This window comes from Monodelphis domestica, chromosome 8 (genome assembly GCF_027887165.1).
Source record: "Monodelphis domestica isolate mMonDom1 chromosome 8, mMonDom1.pri, whole genome shotgun sequence".
Classification (NCBI taxonomy): domain Eukaryota; kingdom Metazoa; phylum Chordata; class Mammalia; order Didelphimorphia; family Didelphidae; genus Monodelphis; species Monodelphis domestica.
The window spans coordinates 32,861,513-32,889,106 of NC_077234.1; the positions used below are offsets into that span (position 1 = coordinate 32,861,513).

The 27,594-nt window shown below is 38.1% G+C and overlaps 1 long non-coding RNA gene across 1 annotated transcript; it reads left to right on the top strand.

The window, feature by feature from the left end:
• Window positions 1-592: 592 nt before the first annotated feature.
• Window positions 593-25,914, top strand: LOC130455811 (uncharacterized). Its single transcript, XR_008913962.1, has 2 exons — window positions 593-769; window positions 25,772-25,914. It is a non-coding gene; the product is annotated as an uncharacterized LOC130455811 (long non-coding RNA).
• The last annotated feature ends 1,680 nt before the right edge of the window (window positions 25,915-27,594 follow it).

A 27,594-nucleotide genomic window follows, 5' to 3' on the forward strand; every position in this document is an offset into this window, starting at 1 on the left:
TCATCTTAATATCACAGCATCCTAGATTTCAAGTCAGAAGAGACCTTGTTGGTCATCTTGCCTAGTGTTCTCATTTTATATATGAGAAAACAGGAGCCCAAGGAAGTTACATGACTTGCCTAAGGTCATCCACAGAGTAAATAATCAGAATTTTAATTTAGGTTCTATGACTCCAAGTTAACCAGTCTTGAAGCACTGGCACAGTTAGGGCCCCATCTACCATGGCATGGGACCAATAAGAAGGTTTGTGGCCATGAAACAGACATGACTCCAAGGACCCAATTTCGCAATTCAGCCATTCCTGAGTAATATTAGTAACATTAGCCAGTATTTATAAAGTCTTTTAAGATTTTCATAATGCTTTACATTTGTTATCTTACTTATTTCTCTGACATTGAGTCCCTCTCATTTGCTCTGTTTTTCTTTCCCCCTAAAGGACACCTAGAAAATCAAAAGGAAGCCCTGGTGGGCTTCTGGTTTCCTTACAGCTCTAGGCTATGCTGTGAATCCTGGGATGTGATTGATGGTTTTTATGATGTCACTGGAGTCTCAGGGTCACTATGAGAGTGCTAGCATCTGGCACAATAACTAAATCCTCCTGGATTCAGTGCAAGATGGTACACACCCTCCCAGGCCAGCCTAATTCTCATCTGTAGAGAAGAAGATGTTACTGAACTTTCAGCTGACATATTTTTGGCAGAAGTAAAGCCTCCTTGACTATGCAGAAGAGTCAAATTGGGGCATAAATTAAGTCCTCTTGGAGATGCTGGTAAGAGTAACCTGAGGGGACTGTATTATTTTCTTTGCCAAGGTATTGGAAAATATTCCCAACACACTGGGCAGGAACAATGGTTTTTAGAGTCAGCGGGCCTGCTTTTGAATCTGGACTTGGCTAATATCTTCTTGGATATACAACACTGGACAAGCTAATCAACTGTATAAGATTTGGATTCTTCATCTATAAAACTAATGGTGTTGGACTAGCTATCTTTTAAGATCCTTTCCATCTCTAATTCCTGATATTTCAGATAACACAGAGTCATATGTATTATTTCTATGACAATTTTAGAACTGGAAAATGAGGCACAGAAAAAAGTGTGGTTTTTCCTTAGTTTACACAATTGGGTCTAGGTTTCAAAACTTTTTATCAGAGCCCATATTAAGTCAGAGGTTTTGTCTCAGGCTGCCAAAATTTAGAGTTGTACAAAGAAATAAATGAACAATTCCAAAGATATAAATGATGGGATTATGTTTGGGGATGATGAAAGGAGCACAATAGTAATTCTTTTTTTAAAATTTTATTTAATTAATCAATTTAGAACATTTTTCCGTGGTTACAAGAATCATATTCTTTCCCTCCCTCCCCTCCACCCACCCTTCCGATAGTCGAAGCTCAATTCTATTGGGTTTTACATGTGTCCTTGATCAAAACCTATTTCCATGTTGTTGAGCACAATAGCAATTCTGAGTCAAAAACTAACAGTGTATTCCAAACGTGTTCCATGTACCTCTGAACCCTGAGCCAGCTACAAATGGCTACATTTCTTTTAAAGGGGTGGTTAGTAAATGTTAGAAAAGGAAACAACGATCACAAAAATGTAAAATGGCTTTATCAAGAAAGTTTGTATCAGAGAGACCACATTTTCTTTTTGGTGCCGATAGATAGGGGAATGCCAAAAAATTTTTTTAGATTTTAGGCAAACATTTGACAAAATCTCATGTATCCTTGTTGATGAGGTGACAGCTAAATGAGATTATAGTTAGATGGATCTGGAGTGGCTTGAATAACTTGACCTCAAAGGTAGTGATTAAAGGGATAATGCCAAGTTGAAGGCGGCTCTCTTGGAGAGTGTGTAGTTTCAGAGGGCAAATCAAAAGGTAGCAAAAAGGCAGATTTTGTCTCTAAAGATGAAAACACTTCTGTAACAATTGTCACCACCCACAAATAGAATAGGCTGCCTTGGGAGGTAAGAAGTTTGTCTTCTAGAGAAAGCTGTTAGGAGGATTTTAGAGGAAATTTTTGTTCAGGTAAAGGTTGGACTAAGTGCCCCTAATGCAGTGGTTCTCAACCTTTCTAATGCTATGTCCCCACAATATAGTTCCTCATGTTGTGGTGACCCCAAACCAAAAAATTATTTTGGTGGCTACTTCAAAACTGTAATTTTGCTACAGTTATGATTTGGAATGTAAATACCTGATATGCATTATGTATTCTCATTCCTACAAATCAAACATAATTTAAACATAGTGATTAATCACAAAAAAAATATTTAATTATATGTTGAGAAATATTAATCCAGCAGGAGGCAGCCTGAGCGCTGGGGCGGGAGATAAGTCCTGCCTGGGGAGGGGGTCCTCAGACACTGCCTTCTTCCTGTTGTCTCCCTCCAGCTCGAGCTGAGGCTTCACTTTGCTGGGGTTACTGGGCTCTTTTATCCATTTCAGGACTCGTTCTTAACCCCTCCAGAGCCAGCACCAGGGTTCTCTCTCTGGGTCTCTGTTTGAGTCCAGTCTCCAGGCAACAGGGTAAATCCATCGCCTCTCATAGGGGGAGGGCTGCTGATAGGTAACTAATATTAGTACAATGTGCGGGCAGCAGGGTCTCCGTTCTTTCCCAGATCTTGCTGTAAAGTAGGGCGATTTCTCAGCTGCTAAAACCATTGGAAATGTGTATTTTCCGATGGCTTTAGGTGACCCCTGTGTTTTGGTCGTTTGACCCCCACTGTGGTCGCAACCCACAGGTTGAGAACCGCTGCCCTAATGTTAACTTCCAAATCTTGGATACTGTGATTCTTTAATAAATATTTGCAAAAAATGGAAGGGGAAGCTAGGTGGCTCTGTGGATAGAGAACCAGGTCTGGAGCTGGGTGATCTGGGTTCAAACTAGACCATAGTCACTTCCTACCTGTGTGACCATAGGCAAGCCACTTAACCCCAACTGCCTGGCCCTTCTGCTTTGGAACCAATTCTCAATATTGATCCTAAGAGTTTATTTGAGGGTTTTGATTTTATATAACTTTTTTTTACAAAAATGAGCAATAGAGAGACATATTTTGCATGATTACATATAAATATATAAATGATAGATTATGTTATTAAATTTATTATTAAATATTAAAATTATTAAAATTAAATGTATATTATATAATCAAATATATATTACATATAAATGTCTAAATTATATAAATATATAATGTAAATTATATCTAAGTATATATATATATAATATAAATTTTGCATTACACACACACACATCTATATACTCACACCGAATTGCTTGCCACTCTGAGAGCAGAAGGAAAGAGAGAGAGACAATTTGGATGATATGACTTCAGAAAACTTATGTGGAAATTTGTTATTACATGTAATTGGTAAAATACAATATCTTTATAGTTAAAAAAAGCAAAAAAATACAGAAAGAAAGAAAGAAAGAAAGAAAGAAAGAAAGAAAGAAAGAAAGAAAGAAAGAAAGAAAGAAAGAAAGAAAGAAAGAAAGAAAGAAAGAAAGAAAGAAAGGAAGGAAGGAAGGAAGGAAGGAAGGAAGGAAGGAAGGAAGGAAGGAAGGAAGGAAGGAAGGAAGGAAGGAAGAAAGGAAGGAAGGAAGGAAGGAAGGAAGGAAGGAAGGAAGGAAGGAAGGAAGGAAGGAAGGAAGGAAGGAAGGAAGAAAGAAAGAGAAAGGGAAAGAGGTAAGGAGGAAGGAAGAACAAAAGAAAAGAATAAGAAAGGGGGGAAAGAAAGAAGTAAAGGAAGGAAGAAAGGAAAGAAGGAAGGAAGGAGGAAAGGAAGGCAGGAAGGAAGGAAGGAAAGAAGGAGCATTTGCTATTGACGACCATGATGATCACAATAAGACCCCAAAGAAGGTGCCATTCTGATTCCTAAATGACAGTGAAGAGTTCAGACATTCAGCCCTGTTTTTTGTACAAAGAGAGTTGATATGAAACTACACCTTTGGAGGCAAACATTTTTGCCATTTCTACATGACACTTCCATGAATATATTTATGAGATGAGTTTCTATAATGAAGAACAACATGCATAAATCCATAAATCCTTGTAAATAAGGCTGCATCCAATTTAAAGGAGGAAAAGTTATTATGGGATATTGATAAAATGTTCAGGAGCTAATTATTTTGTGATTTATTAAGAGTTTGAAAAGCAGGCCATTAAGGTAAAAAATGTAGACGACCACTTTTAATCTCCTGAGATATTGCCTCTCCATGGACCCTGAAGGGCCTTCCTTTTTCCAACCCCTCAAGCACTGCCAGGAAAGTCAATATACCTTTATCCATCCAGCCCAGTTAAACCATAGGAAAGCAGAATTAAAGAATGGAAGTTCTTTTGTCAAAAAAAAAAGATTGTTCACAGAAGTTCCAAGTTAGAAGAGACCTCAAAGCTCATCTAATTGAAGACTTCTAGAAAAGGGAATTTTCTCTCTCAAGACAGTCTGTTCTATTTTGGATTGCTCTAAATTAGTGAAAAGCTATTTGTTTTCCTTGGCATCAATCCTAAATCGGTCCCTCTGCAACTTCTACCCAATACTATTAGTTCTGCCATTAGGAAACAACAAAACAATTAGAGAGATTTTCTCATATTGGATGATCCTCCAACACTTGAAGACCAATATCGCCTTCTCCCATGAGCTCCCTTTTATGTCTTCTCTATCTCCATTAGAATGTATACTTCTTGAAGGCAGAGCTTAGATTTCTTTTTGCCTGTATTCGTATCCCTAGCACTTAGGTGGGGAGAATGCCTAGTAATTAGTAAATACTTAATAAAATACTTGTTTTCTTGACTCCATCCTAAGTCCTCTCATCTTCAAGATACACCAATCTTATGGCATGGTTTTAAGGCCCTGCACAATGATAGTCATTCTTTCTGTTGATATAATTTCCAAAATAAGTTACCTCTTCCCACATTCATACAAAATCTTTTCTATTTTAACACATTCATTTTCATTGTGTGATATGATTTAGAAGTGCAATTATTGACTTACATTCTAATAGCATTAAGGAAATTTGTCCTGAACCTAGAAACTAAAACATACAATCATAGATTTAAAAGGAAAAGGACCCTTAGGATTCTAGGGCAGCTGGGTGGTTCTGTGGATTGAGAACGGGAGGTCCTGGGTTCAAATCTGACCTTGGACACTTCCCAGCTGTGGGACCCTGTGTGACCACTTAATCCCCATTGCCTAGCCCTTGCTGTTCCTCTGCTTTAAAACCAATACGTAGCATTGATTCTAAGATGGAAGGGGAGGGTTATTAAAAAAAAAAAGATTCTTTAGTCTAAATACCTCATTTCATATAAAAGAAGAAAGACTTGAATCATATTTGCATGAGGATGGTTACCAAAATTACCCACAATGAGCCTGGGGTCAGCCCCTACCCATATGGCTTGAGCCCCTGTCTAGTACATCTAGTACAAATCAAATGGCAGTGCATTTATTTAGAACATACTGGTAAAGAGTAGGAAAAATCAAGTAGCAAATTAATAACCCACTACCTAGTCTCCATACACAAAATGGCACATTCTCCAACTGATTCCTATGCTGGTGGGAGAAGGAATACTCCTTAGACAGCCTACACTCCTAGGGTAGTGCCCATCTAACAATTCTATCTCCCAGAAATCGACTATGACTCAAGGATGTCCCATTCTGCTTCCCTTGTGACTGACTTGCTTCTGAAGCTGCCATGTACTTTGAGGCATCCCCAGCAAGCTCCAGATGCTACCTTTTAGAGCAACTATCTGGTTTTTATGACATCATCTTTTTAAAAGAGAATGCTACTGCCTTTGGGGGAATTTCACAGGTCAACATACTAGGGACTAATCAACACATTCTCTTTTGTTCCTGAAGACTATGGTGGTGCCCAACTGGAACACAAAAGACCCCCCTCAGATCCCCGTAAAGAACTTCAGTTTTTCAAGTTCCCTTAGACCCAGACCTTCCATCCAAATGCTGATGGATTAGAAGGAACTTCTTTCCTTTCAACTCTTGCCAAAGACTCTGGTAACTAGTGTCAGGACACTGTATGTGCCTTGAAGTCCCCATAATTCTGCAGAAAACACTTAATAACACTGGAAGGGATGGGATAGAACCAGTGAACTTTACTCTCCATTTCTGCCATCACAACAAAGTTTAGGAACCTCAGAGTCAGAGCAGGGACAGGGATTGCTCAAGGTTCCAGAGGTAGTCATAGCAGAGTCAAGATTTGAATTCAGTTTTTCTGATTCCCATGCCACACTGCTGACAGTGGTAGGCTGGCCACTAAAAAAAAAAAAATCTCTTCTTGCTTCTATTCAGGAGATTCCCTCAGGACTAGAAATAACACTATCTTCCAAGATGGGTCCTACAGGGGTTTGTGAGTTATGGAACTACTTTAAATTTTTTTTTTTATCAATAGCTTAGAAATTAAATTTCATTAAAAATCCAAGTAGATCTGAATTGATTTTTCTTTTTCAGCCTTGAATCTTTAATGCCCAGAAGATGATTGTTGCCACTTTTAAAAGCTGCTGAAAGGGTTCTTTGTTAGAGAATGATTCAGCTAGACTCCTATTATGTTCTTTCCTACATGTGGTTAGGATGTCCGCCCACTTGATTCCAAACAGACTCTACAGAGCAAGCAGGACTCATTCCTGAGGAAAGAGAAGGCTCTTCATTTGTAGGATCAGATGATCCTGATGCTTACAGTCCCTGCCTTGAAGCCAGACCATGTGAGTAGGAGTCAGGATACCTAGGTGCTAGGTTTGATTCTGACACAAATTAGCTGTGTGACCTTGGATAAGTCATCTATCTCCATGGGACTCAGTTTTCAGTCCCAGTGTCATGGTCCTGTGAACTCTATTCATTCTGCACAGAGACTTTGGGGAAGAAGGTTCAGAAAGTATGTCTCCTTTTTATAGCTCTTTTCAGATGTTGCTGGCATAGTGGATAGAGCATTGAGACTGGAGTTAGGAAGTCCCAGGTTCAAATCCAGCCCCAGACATTTACTAGTCGCATAACTATAGGAAAATTACTATTTGCCTTAGTTTCTCCAGTTCTAAAATGGGATAATAATGACACCTATCTCTGATGATTGTTGTGAGGATCAAGTGGGATAATAATTATAAAAGTATCTGGCACAAATTGGGCATTTTAAAGCAGATGTTTCTTTCTTTCCCTTCATTTAACCTTTCTGAGACTCCATTCTTCTAATTATAATCATACTTAGTGGGCTTGATGTGAGGCTCAAAGGAGACCATATTTGTAAGCAGTGTGCATATGTTAAAGCCCTACATAAATGTCAGTTAAGATTTGACTCCCAAAAAGAATAATGTAGAAGGTATCACCTCTGATTCATTGGAGAGGTGGGGGTCTAGGGATGTGAAGCACTGCATGTAATATCAGACTTTGAAAATATATTTTTTAGTTTTACCAAACTTTTTTCTCCTTTTTATGATTTGTTACAAGGGATGGATCTCTGGGGATACATAGAGGGAAGGGTTACATTTTAAAATATAGGCAATGTAAAAAACAATGTTTTTCCTTTAAAAAATTATTTGTTTTTCTAAAGAAAGTTAAAGTAATTGGAGTTGGAGGAGTATGGCAAGAGGAAGTCAAGGGACAATTAACACAATCCGTTTTTTCCCATTTGAAGCGTGGGAGGAATAGAACAAACTGTTACTCTTTCTATTCTCTCCTCATAAAATAAATGCTATGAATTTAAAAATATATAGAAAGATCTGAACCACAGTCACCCTCAAGAGGAAACAGTAACATGAAGAGGCAGTGTGGTGTAGTGCTTAGGGCATTAGATTTGAAGTCTGGAAGCTCTAGATCAAATCCTAAATCAGATACTTCCTCGTGACTCCAGCAAATCACTTACCCTCTGTTTGCCTGGATTCTCAGTGCCTTCGGAGTCTGCCATAATGGTATCTGACCAACTCAACCCTTTGAAAGAAAGGCATAACCTGGGCCTGGAGATGTCCCACTGATCAGGTCCTGATTCTGCCTAGAGTACCTTGAACTGCCTCAGTGTTCTGGGGCTACATTTCTTCCTCTGGGAAAGGATCAGCTCACAGCTAGGGGCATCCAGGTAACTCAGTGGATTCAGAGTCAGGCCCAGAGATGTAAAGTCCTGGGTTCAAATATGGCCTCAGACACTTAACCCCCATTACCCAGCCCTTGTCCTACTTCTGCCTTGGAACCACAGTTCCAATACACAGTATTGGTTCCAAGACAGAAAGAGAGAGAGAGACAGAGACAGAGAGAGAGACAGAGACAGAGACAGAAAGACAGACAGAGACTGAGAGAGACAAAGAGAGACAGAGACAGAGACAGAGACAGAGATAGAGACAGAGAGGAGAGAGAGACAGAGAGAGACAGAGAAAGAGAGAGAAAGAAGAGAGACAGAGACAGAGACAGAGAGAGACAGAGAAAGAGAGAGAGAAGAGAGACAGAGAGAGAGAGGAGAGAGAGGAGAGAGAGACAGAGAAAAAGAGAGAGAGAGAGAGTGAGAGAGAGAGAGAGAGAGAGAGAGGGATAGAGAGAGAGAGAGAGAGAGAGAGAGGAAATAATTATACATCATTTCTGAGTGTTACTGGTCCACAATTCTATTCAGTCTGTAAGACTGACATTCCTTCTTCTCCCTCAAGTGCCTTTATTACTGTCATCCTCTCAAATCATCTCCTTTGCCTCTTATTCTCATTTACTGCTCTCCAAACCCCTCTCCACATCTTCATGTTCTCCAAGTTAGGAGAGCACCAGAAACATGACATTCTCAGAGCTTAATCTCCCCATGTTCAGGAGTTCTCTATAGATGCTTTTTTTTTTACGGAAAGATGGGGATAGAGGATAGAGACCGGAGCTACAAATTCATTGATTTGGAGAACACCCGAATGAGAAAATTCTCTCTGCAACTTCTTAGAGTTGCCTAGAGTATTGAAAGATTAAGTGATATGCCCATCATACAGTTAGTATATGTTACAAGAGGGACCTGAATCAGTGATGTGCTGGTGAAGCTTTAACAGACTCTCCGTTAAAAAAAGATATTATACACTTTTGAATTTAATCTACATTATTAATATTTTCTCCATCAATTTCTTAAGTTCAGACAATAAACAGAATGATAAATCAAGGTATGATTCAAAGGGTTTGCCAATGCCTGAGGTATAAATGCTTGTAGTGAAAATCTAGCAATCCATTGCCCTTGAGCTAGTTAATCTGGCCTTACCACATCCCTGATTTGAACTCAGGTCTTCTTGACTCCTAAGACAGTAGTCCATACATTATACCAAATTGCCTCTTATTTTTATGGAAACTGAACCCCAACCAGAAGCACTGACTAGACTGCATTTCTTTTATTTTTTTAAACCCTAACCTTCCATCTTGGAGTCAATACTATGTATTGGCTCCAAGGCAGAAGAATGGTAAGGGCTAGGCAATGGGGGTCAAGTGACTTGCCCAGGGTCACACAGCTGGGAAGTGTTGGAGGCCAGATTTGAACCTAGGACCTCCCGTCTCTAGCCCTGGCTCTCAATACATTGAGCTACCCAGCTGCCCCCTGAATTTCTTTTAGACCCATTTCCTGGACATTATTGGAGCTGCCTTGATTCCTCTTAGCTCCCGAACCTATCATCATGCATTAATACTTCAGTCCATCAAGGGTCCTTGAGAATGAGTCAACAAAAATCAGCAAACATTGATTATTCAGCTACTATTGCAATGTTGTTTATAAATGTGTAAGTAGTTACATATGTATCAACTGTTTATTTTTATCATCATCATCACTGTCATCATCAATATTAGGACTAAGGTGATGAATAGAATGCTGGACTTGGAGCCAAGAAGACTTAGCTTTGCTTTCTACCCTTTGTCATATAATGCTTCCTTGGTAATATTCTGCAGCTTATTTGTTCTTACCCTATGCCTCTCCTTGACGTGACCCACAAAGGTGACTCTTTGGAGATTGTGGTATTGCGTGATTTATAGACATACAATCTTATTTCAGGATCACGGGAATTTGAATTTGGACCTAGAAGGGACCTTAAAAGCCATTGAGCCTCTCATTTTGCAAATGAGAAAACTGAGGCACAGAGAAGCAAAGGGGCTTGCCCAAGATCTCAGAGCTAGAAGGTATCTGAGCTAAGATCTGAAACCATTTCCTGACTTTAAATTCAGTGACCTAACCACTATCCCTGCCTTCTTCCTCTCACCAGAAGAATACTGGAGTTTAAAATTGGAAATTTTGTTTTCAAGGAGGAAGCTCAGAGCCATTGAAAGTCAAAATGAGTTTCCTAACCCATAGTCCAACCTGAACTCTTCCTACCTGTTCATTCTAGGTCTAGACCTGGGAACACTGAAGAGAGAGAATAGGGTCAGCAGCCTTTGTTCAGCCAGCATTCCTATGGCCTCTACAAAGTCCATTCATAAATGCATCTACATACTCACTTAACCCTGTTTGCCTTAATTTCCTTATCTGCAAAATGTGCTGAAGAAGGAAATAGCAAACCATTCCAGTATCTTTGCCAAGAAGATTCCAAATAGGGCCACAAAGAATCAGATACAACTGAAACAAATGAACAATAACATGCCACATTAAAAAAAAAGTAGAAATCACGAATATGTTCATTGAAAGAAGAAAGGAAGCCAAGTGAAGCTTTTTACCTTGGTTTCAGTCTTCACTTGTAACTAAAGGTATGGGCTTATTCTCTGGTTTCTCTCCTATACTCTACTTCAAAATCTAATTCTTGGATGAATATCATCAATTCCTTCCCAAGATCCTTGGGAAGAAGAAGACGTTGACCTCTATTTGCTTAGGGCACCATGTTAAGTAGTGTATAGAACAAATAACACAGCTATTGTCCCGGCCCTTTGGGGTTCACAAGTTAGAACAGACAAGACTCACAAAGAAAAATACCAGATAGTTGAGACCCAAATATTGAACAAAAACATAATGAGATCAGGATAAATATTTCTACTGTATAGAAGCCAAAGATGAATGCATTTATGAGCAGTGAGAAGAGAAGGGCTTTGTAGTTTAGAAAGCATGGTTTTAGAGATATCACTCCCTTCATTCTAGTTAGTCTAAAAGAGTGTCATAGAAATAATCCAGGACCTGGCTGAATAATGAAACACAGGGATGGTCCGGATGGTCTGATTGGTTTAGGGGAGAAGAGAGGATCAGGCTCTTCTTCAAAACTAGCTTCAGATGGGGATAGGGTGATTAGATGTAGGGATTAATGGACAATAGGTAGGGGAGGCAAAGGGGAGGAATTCAGAGAACATGGGTGGGAGAGGAATGGGGGTAGCCACTGGGATCCCTTTAGTATAGAGAATTCCCATATGGGAGAACTCTCATGACCAATGTAAGTTGGCACCTTCTCGGAAGTTTAGACTTAACTCAGAGTTAAGTGACTTGCTTTGGTCACACTGTCAAGTGTATGTCAGTTTTTTTAATTAAAATTTTTTATTTTAATAACAAATTTCTACGTAAGTTTTCCAAAGTTATATGATCCATATTGTCTTCCTCCCTCCTTCCCTACCTCCTTCGAGAGCTAACAAGCAATTCAATTTGGGTTATACATGTGTTATCATGTAAAACGCATTTCCATATTATTTATTTTTGTAAACAAATAATCTTATAAAATTAAACCCCCCAAATATATACCCAAATAAACAAGTGATAAGTCATATGTTATCATCTGCATTTCTACTCCAATAATTCTTTCTCTGGAGGTGGATAGCATTCTTTTTTTCATAAGTCCCTCAGAATTGTCCTGGATCATTTCATTGCTGTTAGTAGCAGTATAATCACATTTGATTGTTCCACAATATTGCAGTTACTGTGTATCATGTTCTCCTGGTTCTGCTTATTTCACTCTACATCAGTTCATGTAGGTCTCTCCAGCTCTTTCTGAAATCACCTATTCATCATTCCTAATAGCACAATAGTATTCCATCCCCAACATGTACCACAACTTATTCTCCAACTGAGAGACATCCCTTTAGTTTCAAATTCTTTGCCACCACAAAGAGAGCAGTTATAAATATTTTTGTACAAACAGATCCTTTCCCATTTTTTAAAATCTCTTTGGGATATAGACCCAGTAGTGGTATTACTGGTTCAAAAGGTAGGCATTCTTTTAAAGCCCTTTGGGCATAATTCCAAATTGCCTTCCAGAATGGTTGGAACAATTCACAACTCCACCATCAGAGCATTAGGGTCCCAATTTTGCTACATCCCCTCCAACATTTATCACTTTCTTTTACTGTCATATTGACCAATCTGATGTGTGAGGTGATACCTCAGAGTTGTTTTAATTTGTATCTCTCTAATCAAGAAGGATTTAGAACATTTTTCTATGATTATTGATAGCTTTGATTTCTTCATCTGAAAACTTCCTATTTCTATCCTTTGACCATGTATCAGTTGGGGAATGGCTTGGATTCTTATACATTTGACTTAGTTCTTTATATATTAAAGAAATGAGATCTTTATCAGAAAAACATTTGTTATACATCCCCCCCCCAGTTTGTTGTTTCCCTTCTAATCTTTGTTGCATTGGTTTTGTTAGTACAAAACCTTTTTAATTTAATATAATCAAAATTATTCATTTTACATCTTGCAATGTTTTCTATCTCTTGTATGGTCATAAATGTTTCCCTTCTTCAAAGATCTGACAAGTAAACTATTCTATGTTCCCCTAATGTACTTATGAGATCTCTTTGTATGTTTAAATCATTTTGACTGTACTTTGATATATAGGATGTGAGTTATTGATCTAAACCTAATTTTTGCCATACTGTTTTCCAATTTCCCCAGCAGTTGTATCAGATTTCGAACACAGATCTTCCTAGCTTCCAGGACAATTCTTCATTCATTATGCCATAGTTTGAAAATAAGTGAGTAAACTTATTTTCATGGAGAATTCCAACCTAATATTGGTATTCAGGGTACACTGGTATGAAGCTTTGCTGAAAGCAGTACGTGGTAAGTAGGAAAGTATGGCAAGAGTCTGGAGTTGAGAGGCCAGACCCTGGCCATGGCTACAAGATGCACCATTTTGACCAACATGATATACTCTCATCAGTGAATGGCAAATGTTTGTTGAATTGTATTGAATTCTAGTCTCTTTGGAGTCTCCGGTGACACAGTGGATAGAGTGCCCTTACCCTTGTTAGTGGGACAGATGTGGCTTAGCATCACCCATTGAGGGATAACTATGGACCATGCTACAGGGAGTACCCAGTCTTCATTTTGTTTCCTAATGCTATTAAAGCCTGAACAAATACTCTGCCAAGAGCAGCTTTGCTGCTTCACTAAGAACCACGAAGCTTCACTCTGCACGAGGAGGTTCTGGCTAGGTAGTGTGCAATATTGTATAAGCAATAAACTAATATATCCATGAGATTAGCCTCTGTTTATTTCTTCCCTGATGAATAGGGATTGTTTGCTATTTAAATTCAACAGGAATAAGATTCTTCAGCTGTTCGGCTATGTTCTCTCCCCTGGGAACAAGATAATCGATGGCCAGAGGCCAGTTTGGCTCTGAGGTTGCATTTTGAGTACCTCTGAGATGCATAAATCCTGAACAAAATAAGCAGAAGGCATATTCCATGAGCATCTTGGCCATAGCCAGACACCACATAAACACTTAGATTTAATACTAGGTAAGAAGAGAGGAAGGGGAGGAGAGAAAACTTGCCTGGAATACTAAGCTATTGTCCTAAGTGAACTGGCAATGTGCTACGTGACCAGACTGGTTACTTACCATTCATTCGTACATGAATCCCACCACTGGAACATCAAGGGTCATCTTTCTTACAGGGAAACATGTCAAGCATTATTATTTAATTGGGATGTGGACTAGTTCTATGTTTTCATTGAAAAGGGGAACTCGAAAATGAGGAAGCTTTCTCCACCAACACAGGTTGGCATCTTCTCAACAATGCTGAGTTGTTGAGATGTTAGACAGTTTGCCTACATCACAGAAAGGTCATATAACTTGCTCAGAGTCCCACAGTCACTATGCACCAGAGGTGGGGTTCATACCCTGGCTTTGAGGCTTGCTATGTATCCACTATACTAGGATTCCTTGTTTTATACCTTCTCGACATCTATAAATTCTCTTGAGATAAAAAAGAATGGAACTCAGTAAGAGTCACCCAGGATAGGTTGACGTGAGCGATTTGTGATCCACATGGTTGAAGGGGTGGTGTGCATGGATGCGGTCCCAGATCCATCAAAGAATAGAAGTATCAAATAGGATGAGGACAGTCAGGGTATACAGTTATGCTAGTTAACATGGAAGTATTGCAGGAAATATAGGAACTGCCTGCAGTTCCTATTTAATTTCCTCATGGGTGGTCACCTGAGAAGGAGAATGGAGACAGGGATAATGGATGGAGATAGAGAGAGGCAAAGGAATAAAGACTCAGAGACAAAAAGTTAAAACACAAGGGATGTAGCAAGCTCCATGATGCTTCTCAAGAGAAAAGAGACCAGCTTGCACGTGTCCCTGAACGTTTATTGGAGAGTTTAGGAACATGGCGTGGGAAGTAACTAATGAATATGTGACATGGCATAGATTTTAACATTGGTTGAACTGACAACCATGTAATCAAAGAGGAGGAGGCTAGTCAAGCATGTGATTTGCAAAGGAATGTGGTCTAACAAGGTGTGAGCTAGGACCCTGTGGCAAATAATGTTGCGCTCAGGAATTCTTTTGTCCCTTGGACTGAAGATTTAGAAATGCAATAATCAATAAATAACATGACCATGAGTCTGGCATATGAACACATAAGATACAATATTAATATATCGATAATGCTTCCAAGATGCTAATATACCTGGTATGCTACAGGAAAGATAGAATTCTTTAATCAGATCTCAGGTTGGTGTAGCTACTCTTGATGAGCAATAAATGGCTTACTTACATGATCAAAGCATCATTGTTCCTTCCAGTATGGAAAGTCAGAACTTTGAAGTCATTGTTGCTACTTCAGGTGGTATTTCTGATGTTTCTTTCTACACAATACCTTACACGTGCACTTTTCTTCATCTTTGTCTCCTATGACAAAGTCCCCAATCCAAGCCATGATCATCTTTTGCTTAGAACCATTGTAACCTCCCTCCATTCCTTGCCTCTAAACTTTGACTTTTCAGTCATTGATGATAAAGGAAGAGGGGAGAACTTGCTGTCAATCTGCTGGGAAACTACTGCAATAGTTCAGTTTGGGGGCAATGAAAGTCTGAACTAGTATCAATGTAATGTAGTAACTCATTGCATATGAAAAATGTGGGATGAAGGAAGAGTCAAAGCTTTCAAATATGGAAAACTGAGTAAGTCGAGATGAAGCCAGGAGATATTAGTAGGCTGAGGGAAAGATGCTAGAGGACAAAGAAGAGATTGAGAGCATATGATGGAGAAGGAATGAACTGGAACAAAATACTAAAGGAGATAGGAGAGAGTAAGATCAAAGATATATAGATGTAACAAGAACTGACCTTAACAGGGAAAAAATAGATAATGATGTTAAGAAGATATGCTATTGGGGGGGGGGGTGGAATCTTTGTATCAAGTTTCTCAAATAAGGTTTTAGTATCTGTAGTCAACTAAAAGACACATATATGCATACATACGCATATGCATATAGAGGAATGAAAGTCATTGCCCAATACATAAATTATTAAAAAGATATGTACAGACAGTTCTCAAAAGAAGAAATACAAGCTATTCACCATCTGAAAGAATGTCCCAAATTACTAATCATAAGAGAAAAATCATAATCATAAAAATCAAAACAACTCTACCATTTTATCTCACATTCTGAAAACTGGCAAAGATGAAAATAAGATGAGAATGATCAATGTTAGAAGGGCTATGAGAAGATGGGCATAATTATGCTCTAAATTAGCATAATAATTTTGGGAAGTAATTTGGAATTATGCAAATTAAATTACTAAAATGTTCATATCCTCAGACCAGAGACTAGGTATACACCCTAGAGGATCATTGATTAAAAAAAGAAAGGAACATCCTATAGACATTAGAATAATTCTAGCAGTGATACCTCCTTATGGTAGCAAAGAATCAAAAACAAAGCAGCTGCCATCAATTGGGGAATGGCTAAACAAGTTGTGGTATATGCATGTGATGAAGTGGTACTCTGCAATAAAAACTGATGAATATGATGAATACAGAGATGCCTGGAAAGACTTACTTATCTAATATGGGAGGAATAATAATAGCACCACTTTAAGCACAGAACTGTTATAACGGAAGAATATTATAAAGTATGGAGCGCAAAGTCAGTGTCAGGTCTCTCTTACTTGTTTCCTTCACTAAAAAAGGAAGTTAGGCACTTCCTCTCTAGTCTATTGAAAAAGGAAGTGTCTCATCCCTTTGTGGTTCATTTAGCTCTATTCCCCCAAATGGGCTCCAAATACTACATCTACTCATATTGAGAGGAATGTGATTTCTCTCATCCACACAGGGTTGGGCATGGATCAGCAAAAATGCATCATTGCTACTGAAAAAACAACTCCCAGCAATAGTCTGTATCACCAATAATATATTATGGGAATTGACTGACAATAGAACATTTTTGTGTTTTTCTTTTAAATGGCAGACACTAAATCTCAGCTTTCTCCTCTGCCTGCAGTGTAATTACCTTTAGCTCATTCTAATTTACCTTTTTAAGGGTCATTGGAAAAGATCAAAGGGAAATGGAGTATCATTACCTATTAAGAAAAGATAGCCATGTGAGTTCAGGAACTGGAGGAGAAAAAGATGGTGGACAGCATCTGGTTGAGGATCAATGGAATGCAAATAGAAACCATGTTGTCTTGGTAAGATACTACTAACATATAACCAGAAGGGGGAAATAGCTCACTTCAGGAGGTTAAATGTTGAGTGTTGATAAAGTGATAGGAGGCTTCACCCACCTACACATCTGTTGGGGCTCACTTTGAGTAACTACTCCCAGTACCTGAAATGCACTCCCTTCCAATTATGAACTTTTAGAATCCCTGAATTCCTTTAAGACAAAGATCAAGTGCCATCTCCTTCTAGAGGCCTTTCCTGGTCTTCTAGCTACCCACCCAAACTGCCAGTCCCTTCTTTTCGAAGGTTATCTTCTAATTTCTTTATTTCTCCTATATGTGCTTTTATGAGGCACTGTCTCCAGTCCCTATTCATCTGCATTTCTCCCTATTAGAATTTGAGCTCCATGACTTTACCTTTGTACCTGACACATAATAGGCACTTAATAAATAATTGTTCATTGATTGATCTTTATTCAGTTTATTGGTGAGGTTGAAAAGTAAAGAGTAAAGGGAAAATCCCTTGGATACGCCATTTGAATTACATTGAGATTTCATTTGCAACATAGATAGAGAAGACCTGTGACAATATAGAGTAAAATGTGTGTAATGTTGCCTCTTCGTGTAGAATGTAAGTTACTGGAAGACTTTTCCATCTTTATATTCTAAGCACTAAGAGGCAGCACGGGTTCGAGTCCCCTCCTCTGATACATATCGTGTGACCTCAGATAGTGCAACTTTTTGTAGAGAAGGGTTTGATTTGCATTGGTGGAAGGAGTTTCCTCATCTGGGAGTTCTCTAGATCGATAAAATCACAGATCCAGCACCTGTTACAGTGTCTAGTATTAGTAATTGTTTGTTGATTGTTCACAGATTCAGTGTCAGAGTCACATTTCTCTCCCTCTCTCCTACCCTCTCATTATAAGTTTGTTTCTACAGTTCAGGAGCTAGCAGTTCCAAATTAAAAGACCAATTAGTTCTTCCATGGCTTGCCGAGCCAAAAACATGCACTTAACTAGAAACATCTATCAGCTAGATCCCAAGTAAGAAGTCAATGAACTCATTATGCAAATGATGAAAGAACCTTCTGAAAAACAAGGATGGTAGGGTTTAACCTCCATTCCCAGTAGAATGCCAGCCTTGCTAGATCTGATTCAAGGCTGAAAAGAAAAATAATCCTAGCTGATAATAGCAAGCAGAAAAGCTGAGAAAACTTCCTGTTTTTCATCTGTCTAAACTTGATGAAACACCACTGGGCCTCAAAGGCTGGAGTGCTTGCCCTCCCTAGCCCAGACAGACATGTAATTGGAATGGATTTAGTCCTGGGAGAAACAGCTTTAATGAGAGGAGTTAGGCTCTCTGTTCTCACACTCTTCCACTTTCCCCCACCCTGGCAATTTGATTTACTGGATCATATCCATATGATCCGTCCTTCCTATGATCATATCCTTCTCCAAAAGGGAGAATAGAATTGCTTGATGACCAGGATGCAAGAGGGAAGGACGAGTGACTTGTCATGGATGGCATCACCATAAAAGTAAGCTACATGGAAGAAACAGCCGTTCACAATCTCCAGTGGAATTTATGGATCAACCTTTTTTGTAGCCACAGGATTTCATGGCCTCCATGTAATTATTGGATCAACATTCCTAACTGTATGTTTTCTTCGCCAATTCTACTTTCACTTCACCTCTACACACCATTTTGGTTTTGAAGCAGCTGACCATTTCTCCCAGTTGACCACTCTTTTCAGTGCCAGAACTCCCTTGATAGAATTAGTGAGGCTTGTCCTGATCTTACCTCACCCTGGTTGTTATCTCCTCTTTCCCTGATGACTTTGTATTTATTTTATATTTGTTCTACTGTCATTTTTCAGTCATACCTGACTCTATGCAACCCCGTTTGGGGTTTTCTTGGCAAAGATACTGGAGTGGTTTGCAATATCCTCCTCCAACTCACTTGACAGATGAGAAAACCGAGGCAAACAGAAGTAAGTGATAAGTGATTTGCCCAGGGTCACATAGCTAATAAGTATCTGAGGCTGAATTTGAACTCAGGTCTTCCTGACTCCAATACCAATGCTCTAGCCACTGTGCAACCTAGCTTCCTATATGTGTATATAAGATTGTCATAGGATCATGAAACTGGAACTCTCTGGGGCCTCAGGAACGATCTAGCTTAACCTTCTCATCTCACAGGTGAGGAAATTGAGGCTTAACAAAGTTAAGTGAGTTATTCAGAATCACATATGTGTCAGGAATATACTTCTTTCCATGTCACTTCCCTAGTTCTTCCCTAGTTCTCTTCCCAGATCATTACCACAAAGTGACCTTTCCCTCCTGACATTTCTCATAGCACTTTGCTCACATCTCCTCGGCACCCAACTCTCTCTCTGTATATTTGTATATCTGGATCCTCTCATCCCAAATTAGATTATAGCTCAATGAGACTAGAATCTGTACCTAGCACAATGCTTCACATATAGTTGGTGCTTAATGAATGAACTTAAATGACATTGAATAGAAATGTGCAAGACCATAAAACTAATTATTTGAATAATAACAACCCATGTATATAGATAGTTGTTTCCTCCACCAAGTCCCACTCCCATTCATCATGGTGGAGTGAAGATAACTCTGAGATCTCAAAGGCTACCATATTGGAAAAGATTCACATACAACATGATAGCAGACTGTGTGTCTGAGGACCAACTTAGGGAAGTACAAAGAGGCTTGCTGTCAGAAGGATGGAAATCATGTAGGAAAACATAAAATGGACTTCTATCTCATGAATCCCCCTTTTTCACCTGGGTTAAATGAGGTAGAGTGATAGAGAGAATAAGGGGTATCAGGAAAGCACTTCGGTTTTCAACTGTCTTTAAGCATTGGCTCTTGGTTGGTTTCTCTACATGTGCATTCTTTATTCTGTGACAAATGAATAGAGAGACTTTTAGAAAAAATGGAATCGTGTCAATCTTGACATTTTACTGTAAATTAAACCAGAAAATAAGCCACCCCCAAAGCTACAACTAAATGGAAGGAAGGACGGATTACAGGTTCTTCTTGGCAAAATAAGGAAATTGACAGAATTGGTTTGATCCTACATTTAGTGGTGAAAAGAAATCATATTTAATGGAACATTTGGTTATCTCATGTTTCAGTGCTTGTGATAAGTGTTTGCAAAAAGACAACCATGCAGGTAATTGCAGTAATTATGTGCCAAGATCAAATGGAGAAAATGAAGAAATAGAGGAAGTCTGTGAAGAGCTTCATGAGACTCTCCAAATCAATTCTCCACAAACTTTGTCTGTGGTTATTTCCATGCAAACGCAGGCACTGGTAGGAGGGAAAAGATTATGTTGGAATAATAAAAAATTTAGGAGTAAGAAATGAGAGGACTAAGGCTTGTAGATTGCACTGAAACCTCAGAATCACATAGCATAAATGCTTTCTTTAAGAAAAGAAGCTAGACAAACTTCTAGTTAATATGGTAGCCTGAAAGTTCTAAGAGAAGCCCAGATATCTTCTGGGTATGTACTCCAGCAAAGATCTAAATAAGACCCCAAAGTTAAATAATAATATGGAAATCTGAAGAGAACCAATAGTAACTTCCTTCATCTAGATCAGGGTTCTCCAAAAAGAAGCCTCTGGGGAAAGGATCCAGCTAGGAGAACCTGTGTGATTACGGGGGGAATAAGACAGAAGCTCACTAGCATTCAGAGCAAAGACTCTCTGGAGGGACCTAAATACTCTAGTGCTCTATACTTGGGAGCCATAAAACCCAATGTATTCAAATGGGAGAGCTCCAGAGGGATCAAAACCACTATGACCAGAGACATAAGGCCAGGAGCTATCACACTCTGATTATGATACCCCAATGGGGTTAGAAGTCTATACCTCTCCGATTTAGGATAATTCAGAGTACTGAAGGTTATAGCACCCTGGACCAAGACTATATGTAGTTGGGGGAAAGAAGAGGGCTGAAATCTATAAGCAGTCTGAACAAAGATACAGAAAGGGAGATAAAAGCCAGTAGAAGGAACCCAAGAAATTGAGCTTAGGAGCCAAACAAGGCTTGACCATCCCTTTTAAGAGTGCAAGAGGGGACAGAATATAGACAGAACTGGGAAAAAATCATAAATCAGGAACCATGGCTGCAGATATGACTAAATAAAGGAAGATAGAATATGATAAAGACATTATTGGTCAAGAGTTGGACAAGAGGGTAATATGAAAATTTGAAGAATCCACCAATCAGTTCCTAAAAGAAACTTCAAAATGAAAGCTCCCAGGAATATTAAAGGCCAAATTCAAAGCTTTCAAGTAAAATGAAAAATATGTAAATAATCATAAAATAAAAGAATTTAAAAGCCAAAGCACGAGATGGATGCACAAGACTTAGAAGCTATTCCTAAATGGAGAGAAAATCTTGGAATGCAATGTACCAAAAAGCAAAAATTATAGACTTATACCTGAGAATGACTTGCCCTAAAGGAATGAGTATAATTCAAGGAGAAAATAATACTTATGCTGAATTGATGATTTTTAAATATTCCTGATGAAGAGACTAGAGATGAGTAGAAACTTTGAAATTCAAACTTACAGATGTCAAGAGAAACATAGAAAGGTAAATATATTTGAACAATTAGAAGGGACTTATCAACAATGAGGTATTTATATTTTTAATAGGAGGAGAAGGGACAAGTGATTTTTCAGGATATGTTTAAGGGACACAGAGGGAGTTTTAGAAGACAAACATGGAGCCTGATAGGGTGTTTTTGTTCCATTTTGATTACCTCAAGAAAAAAAGAAAAATGAAGTATACTAGGTGAGGAAGAAGTGAATTAAACTTATAGTTTCTTTTAATTGAGATGTACAAGAGGAAGAGTGTACGGTGTGTACAGTCTTAGAGGGAGAGATGACGGGGGCATCTATTATTTGAACCGTACTCTTATTTGAACTGGACAAAGGAAGAATAAACATGCATAAACTTAGGCACACACAGACTCTGGTGTAGAAATACTTTAGACTCAGAGGAAAAGGAGTAAGGAAGGTAAAAATTTAAGAGTGAAGAGTAACAAGCAAAACTCACTTCAGAGGGGGAGATCATAGTGAGGGATTAAAAGGAAAAATGTGAAATAACTAGGGATCAAGTTTGGTAAAATGGGGTAGGAGAGAGGAACAGTGGATTGGAAGCAGATTGTTTCCATTTAAAATTGCAAATATTGATCAAATTCTTTCTCTTTCATTACCCGTTTTCATTGTAAAGGGAGGACAAGAGACAAAGAACAAGAAAAAATATGGAGATGTGCTGGAGGCAAATACAAATGAACAATAATGAGGAGATCAATTAACCCATAAAACAGAAAGAACTAGCAAGTACAGTCCTACAATGTATTGTTTATAATAAATACACTTGAAAGATTCATCAAGGGTTAAAATGAGAGGCTAGAGCAGAATTGATTATGCTTCAGGCAAACTCTAATGTTTAGTCCAGTGCCTGGAACATAGTGAATACTTAATAAATACTTTTTTTAAAAAAACTCAAAAATGTGCCCGTAAGATATGTTTGATTAAAAGAGATAAACATGGAAACTACATTATGGTTAAAGGGACTACTGACAATAAAATAATGAGTCATCTATTATTATTATGTAATAAATGGCATAGCAACTAAGAACTTAAAAGCTAATCAAATTAATTTAATAATAGGGGACCCTAGGATGCAGGTAGGTGGCACAATGGATAGAATGCTGGGCCTGGACTCAGGAAGACCTGAGTTCAAATTCAGTTTCAGACACTCACTAGCTGAAGGACTCTGGGGAGCTTAAAGTTAATCCTATTTTCCACAGTTTCCTCTTCTGAAAAATGAACTAGAGAAGGACATGGCAAACCACTCCAGTATCTTTGCCGAGAAAATCCCCAAAAAGAGATCATGAAGGGTCAGACCTGACTGAAAATGACTAAACAACAACAAAGGCAACCCTAGATAAATCTGATGAAAAAATAAACAAGAAAGAAGTTAAGGATATAGATCGCATTTTAGAAATTTTAGATATAACTGATCTCAGGAGATTACTGAATGAGAATAGAAAGGAATATACATATATTTCAAATGTTCAGGACACCTTTACAAAAGCTGACTAGGTACTAGAACATAAAACCCTCAGGAACAAATGCAGAAAATCAGTAAATTAATTATTTACTGACACTAGAACAATGCAATAAATCAATAAAGGACTTTTGAAGAAAGGAAACAAATTTAAAGAAAGACTAATTAAATTCTAAAGAACTGTTGAGTCAAAGAACAAATCAGAGAAAAAAAAAGATCATTTCATCCAAAATATGACACCAATGAAATAATATATCAAAACTTTTGGAATAGAGTCAAATCATCTTCAAGGGACATTTTATTTCCAAATGCTGTCATGCAGAAGAAAGAGAACAAATAAATAAAAATGGAAAGGCTTTTAAAAATTATTAAATACATTGTTGGCTAATCTGATTAAACTAAAGAGTGAAAATTGAATTGTTCATTATAAAAGTAGAATGAAGAATTCATAACAAACAAAAAGGAAATTGTTTTCTCAATTATATGCCAACAAAAATGTCAAGTTAGTAAAATGGTTGAGTATTTATAAAAATATCTAGATTTTAATTGAATAAGCAATAGAGAATTTAAGTAACTCAATTTCAGTAAAAGAAATTTTATCGTGTATTAGTTAACTGCCAAAGGAAAAAACCCAGAACCAGATGGATTTACAAGTTAATTCTGTAAAAGAACAAAACATTCCAATATTATATAAATTGTTTACAAAAATAAGTGTGGAAATATATTCTGTCAAGTTCATTCTATGACAAATTGTATTGTTTTAATACCGAAACTGATCAAGGAGAAGAGAGGATAAACATTTATTTAGCACCTACTATGTTCTAGGCACTATTTTAAGCACTTTACAAATATTAACTCATTTGATCCTCGCAAAAATCCTGTGGGGTAAATGTTATGATGATCCACATTTCCCAGATGAAGAAACTGAGGCAAACAGAGGCTATCTAACCCTGAATCATTCAGCTAGTAAGTATCTGAGGATGGATTTGAATTCAGGCCTTCCTGACTCTAGGACTAGTACTCTATTTTTTGCATCATTTAAGTAATAGATTCTAATTTAGAGAGAGAAAACTATAAACCAATGTCCCTAATAAATAGTGATGCAAAATGGTAAATAAAATATCAGCAAAGAGGTTACAGTAACATTTTTTAAAAGGGTGAATTCTTAGCAGCATTCAGGGTTGGTTTAATATTGGAAAAACCATAAAACATTATCTTATTAATAAAAATGAAAAGATCATGTTATTATAAGTGTCACACTAGAATATAAACTCACAGTCTTCCAATGAAAATGGTACAGGATTAAGAGCAATATCACCTCATAAAACAATAAGAAACAATAGCTATAAAAATAAGTTTAAAGAAAGCTTTGAAATCTGATGTCAGGCACTTCCTAGCTATGTGACCTTGGGCAAGTCACTTAACCCCCTTTGCCTAGTCCTTACCACTCTTCTGCCTTGGAACCAATCAATACACAGTATTGACTCTAAGACTGAAGGTAAGGGTTTAAAAAATTTTGGGAAACAGAACCATCCCCAAAACATTTAAAGATAAAAATGAAAAGAAGACAACAAATGGACAAAGAACAGATCTATAAATATTCTTATAATAAATTCTTTTGGTCATTAATTTCAGTGGAGTTACTACATTTAGATTCTAACAATATAATCCAGACGTTCTACATGAGTAATGGAAATGTCATCAAAGAAAACAAAGATGGTGAAAGCAACTGGATTTGACCAGAGGAGGTTCATGGTGGAAGTCACAGCACTTGAAAAAATTCTGACATATTATGTAAATTATATACTTTATATATTATATACTTTATATATTATGTAAATTATATACTTATATGTAGACCTGCTATCTCCCCTAATAGAATATAAGCTCCTTCATTTTTGCTTTTGTATTCTCAAGATGTAGCTTGTTGGTTGATTGACTGATTGATTGATTTCACCCAGAAGTCATTTTACTAATACATTTGAATACCCTTCCTTTCCCATTAGTAGAAAAAAAACCCCTTAAATGTGTCTGTGTAATACACCTCAAGAAATAGCTCTAACAAACAATGTACTCAAATGATTTTCTGTTGAACAATATGGGTCTCTAACCATATTTCAGTTGTAAGGACCAAAATGTGAATCGAAATGTCTGAAATCCACAAATTATGTCCTTTTCCCCTGAGAATATTTCCTTGGGGAAAGGGGTTTGGCTTCTTCCCATTCAGTTCAACAAACATATTAGGTATCTAATTTGAACAAGGTGAAACATAATATGCATACAGAAGTTCTAATATTCCTCATTGTATTGTGCTTTGCAAATACTGAGTTTTTTACAAATTGATTTACAAATTGCGCAACCCTGAATCAAGCAAATCTATTGGCACTGTTTTTTCAACAGCAGGTACCCATGTGTCACAGTTTGGCGATTCTTGCAAGATTTCAAATTGTTTTCATTATTATTATCTCTGTTACAGTGATCTGTGATCAATGACCTTTGATGTTACTATTGTAATTGTTTTCAGGCATCATAAATCATGCCCATTTAAAAGGGCAAACTTAATTGATAAATGTTATGTGTGTTCTGACTGCTCTACCAACTTGCTGTTAATCAATTCTCTCTCTCTCTCTCTCTCTCTCTCTCTCTCTCTCTCTCTCTCTCTCTCTCTCTCTCTCTCTCTCTCTCTCCTCCATCTTTCTTCTTCTTCTCTCTCTCTCTCTCTTCTCTCTCTTCTCTATTCCCTAAGACACAAATTAGACCAATAAATACCCTCATAAGTGTTCAAATGAAAGGAAATACGCAATCAAAGAGGCAAACTTCATTTTTTCTTTTTTATCTCATTTTAAATAATTGCTACAGCCACCTCAGTCTTCAGCCACCACCACCCTGATCAGTTCATAGCCATTAACACCAAATCAAGACTCCATCAGCAAACCGATTACAACTCACTGAAGGCTCAGATGATGGTTAGCGTTTTTGGCAATAAAGTATTTTTAAATTAAGGTATGTACATTCTGTAGATATAATACTATTACATACTTAATGGACTACATTACAAGGTAAACATCACTTTTATATGCACTGGGAAAGCCAAATATTTGCGACTCCTTTTATTGAGATATTTGCTTTATTGTGGTGGCCTGCAAGCAAGCCCACAATACTTCTAAGGTATGCCTGTAAAAATGATTTGCATTGACGTAAAACCCTAGAATGGCCCATGGTCAAGAGCTCTTCCTTCTCTGAATGGCACATTACATGGCTTGCCTATACAAGCCACAAATTCCAATGGGAATGGGAATGACCACATGGGGGAATGACCCCAAAGGGTCATGCCCATAAAAACCATTTCTGAAGTCTTTCGCCATCCCCCAGAAACCACCGTACTAAAAAGTCTTGGAGAATGAACGACGGAGGCTCTGTAAGGAATGCAGCATTTCATGCTCTACTTCAGATTTCATGGCCCTAATTATATTTTGATCAGCAGACCCAAATGAGGAAAAGAGCTCCCTGGCAGAAATGAACGGAAAATGGGATCAGCTTCCCCTCACAATCCTCACTTATGACTCTGGCTGACGCTGGACCACCTACACAAATGCCCAGCACAGAGGCTTATAACTTTTTTGTGCTAATGATCTCCCTAAGGGTTTGCCAGAAAACAGAAATGGCTGCCTCTGATATAAAAAGGCGCTCATTGGGAAACATTTCAATACACGTTTGTTAATACCACCAGTGGTATTACCTGGTGGTGGTATTAACAGGCAATTTGGAGGGACAGATAGAAAGCTTCTGTTTATGAGAAAAGTAAGCTTCTGTTCTCCAAAATTTCCAGGAAAATGCTCACAGGATTTGGAAATAAACCCTGACTTCAGTACTCCAATGGTTCTGTGGTCTCGTTGATGGGGTACTTACTACCTCCGGAGGTCCAGATTGTGACCCATTGATGCCTTCTTCTATCTCGTGCCAATCTTTTCCATGTCCTCTCACAAATCCTTCCTTGGGGTCCAACCAACATGCTGGAGCCTTTCCTCAAGATCTCTTGACACTGCCTGGATACCTGTGGGTACCAGTGGAGTTCCTGGGCTGTCCATTGATTATCCTTCTGTCTATCTACCCAATTGTCCTGCTTTATGTGATAGCCACACATTTCTCTCTACGTGACTACTCTCCTACCATTATTTATTGGTTATACGCTGTAGCCTACTTAGCCTTATCTTGAGGCTGTCCATTCACCAGTGAGTGACTTAACGTTTTTTGTGGGGGGCTAAGAGCTATAAGCTGGAGTTATGATTTCAATGGTGTAGAGAACTTCCAGTGAGGAAGCAAACTCTGTAACTAATACTCTTAGAGAGGCAGCTGGAGGACTGAGGTTAAGTGACTTGCCCAGAGCTACTTAACCTTAGTGTGTGTCAGACAAAGAATTAGAATCCAGGTCTTTATGCCCCATCTTGGCTTTTCTCACAGCAATAACAAGCCAAAACATTTAAAGAAGCATGGTAGAGTCTAGTACAGTACAGACATGTGGTACAATCAGAAAAATATTGGATTTGGAGTCAAATTCTGAGGTTGCCAATTATTATCTGTGTGACTCTGCTTCCTTCAGGCTCAGTTGCATCATTCTTAAAATGAAGGGATAGAACAAAATGACCATAGAAGACCCTTCTAGCTCTAAGTCTGGGATTCTG